The 11041-nt window shown below is 41.2% G+C and overlaps 1 protein-coding gene across 3 annotated transcripts in view; it reads right to left on the bottom strand.

Annotated features, from left to right (window-relative positions):
* The window catches only part of cadm4 (cell adhesion molecule 4), a 205021-nt gene that overhangs the window by 9116 nt on the left and 184864 nt on the right, over positions 1–11041 (bottom strand). The gene's annotated exons all lie outside the window — the stretch shown is intronic.

Genomic DNA, 11041 nt, shown 5'->3' with positions numbered 1-11041 from the left:
TGTGAATGCTTTTATACTGTATATGCATTTCTTCATTCTCTGTACCACGGAAAAGACCCAACACGTGGCATAACAAGCCAGTGCCCTATTTCTGACCTTTTCACCAACCTTATTAAAAGAGTCGCGCTTTACTTGAACCTGTTTCCTTACATTTTATTTGAGTTCGAGTCTGGAATAATTATTTTTTTTCAAGTTTAGCCTTGAGGCAGCGTCAGACTTTTTTTTTTTTTTCATTTTAAATATTGAGATGCTTCATTAATTCGTTCAAACGTCAAAAATACAACTTGTTATGATTGCATAGACGAGATCTCATGTGCTGGTGTGTGCACGTGCTTGAACAAAAGTGTGTGCATAGATTATTATTATTATTATTATTATTATTATTTTATTATTATTGCTTTTAATGCTGCGTGATGTGTTAATTGTGTGAATTATTACGCAGCGCTTATGTGTGTATGTGTGTGTGTGTGTGTGTGTGTGTGTGTGTGTGTGTGGGTGGGTGAACGTGGATTGATCTGTGTGTGTATGCGTTTTGATAAATATTTAGGGCTTGTGTATGCACGCAACAGAGCGTGTGGGTGGGCCGTCTGCATGCATGTTAATTACGGAGCGAAAGTGTACTGTATGCAATTACGTGCTTGTGCATGGGTGTATGCATATGTATGTTTACGTGCGCTTGTGTGTACGCAATTCTGGGGTGATTTTTGCGTGCGTATGTGTATGAGCGTGTGCGCTCAAGTGTGTGTGTGTGTGTGTGTGTGTGTGGAGACCTGGGCCTGGGGGCTTCAACAGGGCAGGCAGAGCTGGACATTAATTGGACAATGATGAATATATACTGCACATTAACATACTAATCTCTTTCTCTCTCTCTCTCTGGCTTGCTCCCTCTCTCGTTCTCCATATGTCTTCCCTCCTTAATCATTCTTTCGCTTCTCCCCCACATGTTCATCCGATCCATTTTTGGCTTCATTTCTCTCGTTCAGATTGCCTCTCGTCTGTCTTTAAATTATGATCTCTAATCGCGTTTAATGCTCCTCTGCATCATATCCAAGATATTCTCAGATGTTTAAGAGAACTCATTTCTTTCTTTAAAAAAAAACATTTCTGCAGGCCGATTCCACTTCTGCGATTTCCACCAGGCCCCCCCGTCTGACTCTAGGGTCAAAGGTCACTCCCCCATGCTCCTGCTCCTCTATTCAACACCTTCCGTTGCTTCCATTTTAAAATTCTGGCCACGACTTACAGTAAGCAGAAAGTAATGAAAGCCTCGGTTATTATTTCTTTTCTGGTTTCTGCTTTCATTATTCGCTCGGTTAATTAGAAAGCCGCGCTGTGACTCCTAATTAGTGCCCGCGCTTGTTATCGGGCTACTCTTTCCCTCGGTTATGGCTACCTCTCTTCCTCTACAGAACAACATGGACGTTCCACGATTGTCTAGATGATTCCCATTTGCGAGACATGATTAGATTAATGTTTAGACAGTATTCACTTAATAAGATAATTAACGTCTTACTCGGAAAAATGTTAAGTTACATCAGAATCAGCTTTTTGACATCAGAATGGTTGTAGCTAACATGAGAGAAATGAGTAAGATTAAATACTCTGTCAAAATATCACACCGATGCTCTGCCAACACCACAACAAATCACTGAATATCTTTTGCAGATGTTTTGGTGGCTTTACAGTAGCAATCTGATTGGTGGATCCATACTCGTGTACAGTATTTGCATGTTCTCCCTGTGCTTGGTCGGTTTCCTCCCACAGTCCAAAAACATGCAGATTAGACTAATTGACGTTCTTAACTTGCTCGTAGTGTGTGAACGAGTTTGTGAGTGTTGACTCGAGTCCTACCACAGGACTAAATGCACTGGCCACCGCTGGCCTCCACAGTCCCTAGTTGGATTCCTGAATGGACGGAGGGTTGGATGATCAGCTACATCTAGTGCAGGTGAGGGTATCTTTTGCTTTCCAGGATTTGTCAATAAATAGCCAAGATATCCAGATGAGGATACTTAGTGCACGTCAAAGCCTTAATTATGATCTACCTACAGTAGGTAAGATGTCAGCTACTGTAAGTAGGTACTGAGCATACTAAGACCCAGCAATAGTGAGCTTTCAAATCTACATTCTTTCTTACGCGTATTTAAATCTACACTACAAACTTTGTCCAGGTCAAGTTTCTCTGACGCACAAACACCTTCCAGGTTTAAGAAATTGTGCCTGGATTGAAATCAGCTTTTAACATGTGGGGCGGTCAAGCCAAACTGGGACTTTTAATTGTGCAGAGTAACAGAACAGTTGATAACATCAAGGTAGAAGGTTTCCTTAGTATGCCAGAGCCCAGATCTTGTAAATGGAACACCGGCCCCCAAGGAACTCCTTTAACGGCCCAAACATGTGGAAATGGCTTGGAGCGAGGAGGGTCTGGGCTGTAACTCCCAGCTGAGTTCTTGTAACATGCAAGTCGTGTTGGTGAACGATTGCGTGTACAGTTCCCATGGGCAGATGCGTCTCTTCTGCGAGTCAGATCAGGTGTTCGACTCGCTGAATGTTCATGAGAAAGACTGCAGTTGGCTCTGAGCCACGCCAGCCAGATTGTCGTTCACAGACATATGGATTTCTTTAAAATGTTTGCATAATTTAAATGTTTTACTGTGGCTAAGAGTCTCATCACCGTACTGTGCTTAACGTCTTTTGTTATTGTCAATCAGTTTCATACCTTCATTTATAGGAAATTTCAATCCCTAGTTTGACTTGAGCTCCCTTCGTAAATAATGCAGCTATTAGAAACACCCCGTCATAACCAATTCCCTACTAATTCAGGAATGCGTATATACTGTATACAGTTATATATACATAATTCCATTCATCACTGGCTCTCTAACTCTTCAGTTCAAGGTGAACCAGTGCTGGTGAATTACGTATAAAGAACTGCGTTTGACAAACATCTAAGATTATCCTTGTGTGACTTTGTAATTGCTAAGTGTGTAAGCTGATATAAATTGTAGTAAATTAATATAATTAGCTCAGTAATTATCAACACTGTCACTGTTACTCTGGAAACACTTCATTTGAGGGATACAAAATGATACGGACTGTAGAGTATTAATAACACCTGGGTAATCAATGTATTGATCTTGGAGTAATGGACAAGTTAAACAAAGCTTGTCTTCAAACTAATAAGATGACATTTTATGTAGACTGTGCTTATAAAACTGCAGAGAGAGAGAGAGACAGAGAGAGAAAGAGAGAGAGAGAGAGAGAGAGAGAGAGAGATTAGAACCCTCAATTTTCAGGGTGGAAATGGAATCTTATTGCACTTTCTTAATCTGAATGCTCACAATTTTTTATTATTATAAAAAAAATATATATAACAGTACTGTACATCCACAACACTTTGAAAAAGTTGCTGAAGGTTTAAGTCAGTGTTTTATAACAGAATTATAATTGCAAATTTGACTAGTGCATTAGTTTGAGGGCATTAAAAGCTGGCATACAGGCTTCGTATTGTATACTATATGATGTGAAGTTCTACTGGAATGGGGCATTATAGTAGTTTTAAATGCAAATGGACCACTTCGGGTTCAAAAGCAACTGAAATGCAGATACAATAACTAAAAGATCCAAAAATATATCAGACAAGCTTTGTAATGTTGGGAAAGCTCAGAAAACTCGGAAAGAAATCAGAAAGTACTGTATGTCAGTGCAGCGTCAAATAGACACAGTCAAAGATGCGATGACACTCCGAGTCTGCGAACTCCAGAGAAAAAACTCCATTTCCTTGTAATCTTTCGAATTCTACACTCAAGCAGTGTTAATTCAATTAAATTAAACTGTATTTATAAAGCACTTTTAACAATCGTCATCATCACAATTGTGATCTTTATTATCTGTTGCTTTTTCATCTTAACTTTTTTATCCACTGATTTTGAGTTTGCTTCACCCTTTTACATTGTCTGTGTTGGTTGTTTTAATAAACCCTGCATTCACATCCAAATGCCTGCACATTTACCCATGTACTATTACTCACTCACTCATCGTCTATACATGTTTATCCTGGATTCAGGGTCGCGGAGGGCCTGGAGCCTATCCCAGGAGGCTTAGGGCATGAGGGGGGGACACCCTGGACAGGTGTCAATCCATCGCAGGACACCACACATACACACACTCATTCACACAATACGGGCAATTTGTGAACGGCAATTAGCCTAATCTACATGTCTTTAGACTGTGGGAGGAAACCGGAGTACCCAGAGGAAACCCACCAAACACGGGGAGAACATGCAAACTCCATGCACACAGAGACGGGAATCAAGCCTGGCCAGGAATCGAACCCGGACCCTGGAGGTGCAAGGCAAATCAAAATTTGATAAAAAAAAATCAAGCAGCACAGGTACGTGCCGACAACACAGCATAGGTCTATATTAATAATAATAATAATATTAATACTGTGTATTTGGCTTTTCGGATATGTCAGGTGGAACACCACCGGAATATGGGAATGACGTCGCAAAAATGTTGAACTCTCAAAATTAACATATTATTATTATTATTATTATTATTATTATTGGTCATACAAACACCCGAAAGCAACAATAAAAACACATGATCATGTGTATCTGTGCTATTTCTTTGCCTATGTGATCCTTTTTTTTTTCTCAGTCAAGTTTGTATAGTTGGTTAAAATAAGTTGAAATTAATCTCACAATATTGTCTATTTTGTGCTGAAAACAAGAATATGTCACTGTATACTGCACAATCCTGAGCGCTATATATGTTTATCTTTAAGAAGTTCCAACAGTCATAGTCACAAATCATCTTTACAGCTTTACAATTGAAAAATTATGGAAATAAATGATAAAAAAGAAACTATATAATATACAGGTAAAAGGTACAAATTATAATTATAATTATCATTTCGTCCCTCATGAGCAAGCCAGGGGCGACGGTGCCAAGGACAAACCCCCTGAGATGATGGATAGGAAGAAACCTTGAGAGGAAAATTATAATCACGGGTTCTTCTCTTTCATGTGAAATAAGAAAAGTCTTACCTAAGCCCTGCAGCGATGCAGTTTTAATGAATGTGTTATGAAGGTCCAATGTATGTACCTTTCAGGGAACATCTAACTGTTAATAATAAGTCTGGGTGGATTTCTTTGTTCAACTTTAATGTTCTAGGTTCTAGTTTTAGATTTAGACTCGTGTTCATCTTCTCGGAATCTCTCCCACTGCATTTTTTTTTTACCTTTCTCATTTCTCCGTTTCATTTTCTAGCCATGTTTGCTCTTTTGCCTCTTCAATCTATTAAACAGACACAGCAAAAGAAACCGCGACAAAATCGGCTGCATTTTCTGTGCTTCACAGCATCCCAGCCAGGAGCTACATCTTGACGAAAAATGTTTCTTGATTCAGAGCAAAGAAGCATGGAAGATTGAGGATCCACTCCTTGCGCTGTCATTCGCTCTGCTTTTTTCCTGCACATTCATCATCTGCTCTTCTTCTTCCTTCTCCCCATACTCTCTGTTTCCTCTTCTTCTGATATCCTATTAATTTCCTCAATCTGTTATTTCCCCTCTTATTTTGGCTGATCTGGCCATTAACGAGTCTGTGTGCTCGTCAGTGGACAGAGAGGAGTTGGGTTGAACCACCAGGTAACATATTATGATTCTTACTGCAAGTGTACTTATCTTTATTTTGGAGATTTTAGTTTTGTTAAGTTATTGGAGGTGTGCTAAAGCCAGAGCACAGCTGAAACTCCACCTGTCACCCAAGCCTTCCACCACACCCTCACACTGGCGTTGTACAGTGGTGCTGGAACCAAGCACTTGAGTAAAATGCAGCCATGGAAGCCTATTTCAGATGTCTTGAACCAGTTCCATTTTTTCTCCCCTGACATTTTAATGTCTTGGTTTTTTTTCCCCTCACAGGAGGTACTTCCTGTGCCCACCAGAGCTGGGGCATAGCCCAGACAGGTGTGTTTGCACTGTAGGAAGCCACAAGCCTCCACCGATCAAATAGAAAATAGATCAAATAGGTAAATAGACCCCCAGTCCATCAAAGCCTGATTCAGTGCTTTGAGAAGAGGTGAAGGTGGTTGGTGAAGATGGGGTGTTTGCATGGGGATATTCATGAATATCCACTGGCGTCTTCACTAGGTGGAGATTCACCTTGGGGATATCCTCTTGGAGCAATCACACGTTAAGCCTCTTGAAACACACCTTCGACAAAATAAGTGGAATATTAAGGATACGCTGGACACTAAAGACGAGACGACTCAGTTACCAGTACTAAAAAGCAATCGAGCTTGTAATTCCATGGCCAGGCATTTAGGGCAGGATAAAAGCCTAAACCATGTAATGGCTTATTTTTATTGGCCAAACATTCTGGCTGATGTCTTGTTAGGAACGTAAGCTGGTGGATCTGCCAGCCAACTATAGTGCCATTGTGCTTATAATCCTTAATCGAGGTCCAAGGTTACAGAAATGACTGGCAGGTCAGTGTGAAAGAGATTGACTGTTACCTGGGCAACAGATGGGTTAGGGTTAGCTTATTAACTATGCCCATAAAAATCCCCTCATCGTGACCTGGTTGCACTTCCTATAGCCTGTGTACAAATGAATATACATACAAACAGCTCTTGTCCACTAGAACTTCTTGGTCTTATGGGAAAATTCGAATGTGTTTCCTATCGTTGGTCTGTCTCTGGGTTTCTCTGAATGAGAGCAACGGTCCCCAACCACCAGGCCAAGGACCAGTGCCGAACAAAAAGATAAAAAGAAAAAAATTTAGATATATATTCAACTTCAATTTTTTTTTGACTATTAGAGCCTGCAGAGTGGTTTATTTTGAAAAACTATTACATCACCTCCCATTTGCTTCCAGCTGTACCCTCCTACCTAAATTATGGGTTTACTGCGGCAGGTGATTTACATGCTGCTTTACATGCTCCAAGCCTGCTCTGTATAATAGATGTGGCCTTAAAAGTATGTTTAAGATAACTTCAACTCTACCGACTTTCAGGATCTCCAATCAAAATCCAATCAATCTACTGTATAGTCACAAAACCACAGCAAACCATGCTTCCATTTTCAACAAAATATCTTGAATATAGTAAAACACGGTTATCTGCAATGAAAACGAATTTGCGAAGCAGAATGAACATTAGGAATACACTACGGGTGTGATTGTCCCCCATCATTTCTAGATGAGACAGTCTTATCGCAGGGATCATATTGATTCTGTGTTAGGGTATGTTGCATTTATTATACAGTTTATTATGCTTATGTCCGGTCTGTGGAAAAATTCTCTTAGGAAAAACGAGTCCGTGGTAAAAGAAAAAAAAAGGTTGGAGACTACTGACTTACAGTACATGTTATTGACTTTTGTTCCTTTGATGTAGGGGATTACAGGATGTGGCACATAAACAGAGAACCTCTAACACTTCACCGTGTGCATGTGTGATTATCCCTGCCCCGGTTCAGAACACTGGCTGGTAAGCGGTTCGAGGCGTGGTGGACACATCAAGCAATGATTCTTTCTTTACTTCATTTTAAACCTAACAATTTGGCTGCTTGTCTTAAACCTGACAGCTACCGAAGTAATGAAAGAGACTAACAAAGCTACCTGCCAGGCATTCAAATAATGTCAAATTCTGTCACTATCAATCTTTACTGGACTTGCACATTCATTATATCAACAGCGGCAACATCTATTGTGTTTAAAATACTTTAAAATGCAGTTTATCAGTAGCTCAGTTAGATAGATTATATATAAATAAGTTTCTCTGTAGAGTACTGGTAGTAGTGCATGTACTTAGTCCTACAACTTGGGTAAGCATTTAAAGTGGCAGTAACGACTTGTAATGAAGTTTATTTTTAAGCAAGTACTTAACCAAGTGGTATTGGCAGATTCACCGCCCTTGCATTAGGAAGGATTGGGGCCACAGCAACCTTTTAATGTCTCATGAATAGAATCCTCCATCCGTTCAAGGCATTTTCTGAAGTGGCATTTACAACATCGGAGGGCTGTCCCAAGATCGTTGATATGGGTGAGACTCACGGCAAACCCGAAGAAGTGTGCAATTGACCGGGTGCAAGTACAGTATAGCAAAAAGGGTGTGTGCTGGGTCTCGATGCTGGCAGGCCATTATTAAAGATTTGTACCTCAGGTTTTAGACACCACTGCCCACTGACTGACCTTACTAAAAGGGGAACAGCATAATCCGGTTCGGTGGACAACGCAGCGTAAGCAGGATTTCTGCCAGGTAAATGTGATTGTGTGTAGCTTGGCCTGCTGTTGCATTTTCCTGCTTTTGTTCTCGCTTTTGTTCTGCAGACCAGCATGTTGCAGTATATAGAGACCTGGGGGCTGTTCTGTCGGGGGTGATGGAGAAGAAAGTGCTGTCCATCAGCTGGAAGCTGTTGTTAAGAAGAACCAGTACCAAACGAATAAGTGCCTGGCCATTAAGTGGGCAGTCCTCAACCTCTGATAATGTGGGGTGTCCCTTTTTATTCTCTTTTCTGATCAGGCCTCGCTGTAATTGCTCCGCGGCATAAAGGATGGCATCTCACACGCTGGTATGTGCCATTTAGTCAGTCATTTAAATGTAACACTGAAAGACAGGTCTGCAGACTGTAGGCAGGGGAGAATGAGTTGTACGCCTGAATAGAGTGGTGGGGGTATTTGACAGCGGGAGCATGGTCAGGTGTCAGCAGTGGATGGAGTCAAGTCAGCAGGAGCAGGTAATGATTCGTATCCCTCTCTATTCACAACAAGTTTAATTATTTCTGTGACTTCATGCATAAGATACTGATGCTGGTGTAGCTTGCAAGACACAAAGTCATGTGCGCTATAGAGAATGCATTTAACTTGACAGAGCGAATGCTGTGCAGGACGGACACGTTTCAGTTGGGTTTTTTTGGTTTGTTGAGTTTTCCGAGATGCACCGAAAGGCGTGGACTGAATAAATACAAGAAAGCTCGACTGAAATTCCGCCTGTCTCTCAAGACTCCCTCCACACCTTCACACTCTGGGGTTTCTCCCGCGTTGTTACGCACAACCTATTTATATGATGATATGTTTTTCTTTCAGTAGGTGTTGGCAACTAGGGAGAGACGGAGCCTGCGGAGATCCCAGAAGCGAAAAAACGAAGCCTTGAACTTGAACTTTAAAACAAGCAATGCGCAGCCTCGTGTGTTTTTGTGTTGATTTTCCTCATTAAAAACTCTCTTCTAAAACAGAAAAGAAAAAAAGACAAAGCTCAAAAATACGCTTGTCTCCTGAGTCCTCCTTCCCACCTCACACACAATGGGTTTTACAGGGTGTTAATTTGTGACTCAGGTCCCAGCATCCACACACACACACACACACTTACACTGACCATTTGTTCTCGTGTCCACTTCAGGAGTGGTAGAAAAAAAAGAAAGAAAAAGGCAGAGAGGACACACTCTGTTAAGGATGGAGGAAGCATTAAATGAGACTTCAAACTGCTTACTCGGCACCACCAAACAGAGCGACGAGAAAGAGGGTGCAAGGGATGGCAGCCGGATGAAAGATGACATTCCCACCCACCTGTGCTCACTGAGCTGCCTCATTAAGGCGCACGCTTGACGGCTAGCTCTGCCATGCAAAGAAAGAGAGGGGAAAAAGAAAAGAGCAAGGGAGGGCACTGCCTCCAGGGGCTTAATCCCTTACATAACTTCTCAATAATAAATCAGGCGTGGTGAAAGGTGTAATACCTAAAGTCAGCATCAATGTTGCATCAGAGCCCTGTACTCCCACTAAAGGATAAAACAGGACTGCGAGTAGTGCTTAGATCATGGACTATTTGGTCAGATGGGAGGCCGAGTAAAAATTATAAGGCAGGAAACACCAAGGATCAGACCCAGTATTGGTCTCAAAGGCATTAGTGTTTACTTTGTGTACAAGTTTATAAATGTGTGTTATCATGTCTGATAAGAATATATGGCACATGATTGGCTATATATAGAGCCGTGATTAATGTGGCAGCACGAAATACCTCTCATCCCTCCCCTCTGAGGGGGCTCGGCCAATCAGCTCTCTCTAGACCTCCGGCTGCGGGAGGTTACAGCATCACCCGGGAATCGAACTCACGATCTCCGGATGAGAGAGATCCGGGCGAGTGCTTTACCACTGTGCCATTCGGAGGGCCCGAGTGCTGGCGTGTGTTAACAAGGAGGCCTCGGATATCACACTGTGCATTTGGGTTATTGGATATGTCAGGTAAACCGAAAGTTATTATTACTTTTATACCTCTTTTACTACTACCAGAATATGGGAATGATGTATAGCTGGTTAAAATTAAATAAAAAAAACTATTTTGTTCTAAAACAAAAAGTATATGTCACTCTATACTGCACAATCCTAAACCCTATATATGTTTATTAAAAAAAAAAAAAGGAAAAACTAATAATGGCTACGAGAGTTTTAAGGGCTACGGCTGGGTGATATTACTAAACTGTATTTCAGAAACTGTTGATGCCCTGCAATTATTATTATTTTTTAGACCAGTTGCATTGCTGCCACATGATTGGCTAATAACTTCACGCATTAGGCTGAAGCTGTTTCTAATAAAGATGTCAGTTGCCGATTCAAAGGTTTAGGAGCAAAAGATAAACGAAACTTCAGCTTCAGCTGTTTGTTTTGGCAGAGTTATCCCGCCAGTTTCCTCTTCAGGAGCTGAAATGAATGCTTAATTGGTGGAAAACCTTCTACCGTTTCCCCTAATGAAGTGCTTTGTTGTGTTGGCAATGTGTTTTGGGTCATCCACTTGCTCTTGCTGCTCCTCTCAATTAGAGCCGATGCATTTCTCTGGAAATTGGCAGACAGAATGTTGTTGTAGACTTCTGAAATCGTTCTACTGCCACCATCAAGAGTCCACTCCACAAGCAGCCATGCCGCGACACTCCACTTCCACCTGCATGATCAACAAGCTTGGACGTTTTGGATCAGGTCTTTTTTTTTTATCTTTCTTTACACTTTGGCCTTTTAATCACTTTTGTAAAGCGTAATCCTGGTTGCG

Source organism: Clarias gariepinus, chromosome 4, assembly GCF_024256425.1.
Source record: "Clarias gariepinus isolate MV-2021 ecotype Netherlands chromosome 4, CGAR_prim_01v2, whole genome shotgun sequence".
NCBI lineage: Eukaryota > Metazoa > Chordata > Actinopteri > Siluriformes > Clariidae > Clarias > Clarias gariepinus.
Note: the sequence above shows the minus strand (reverse complement) of the source record. Positions and strands in the feature narration are given on the sequence as shown.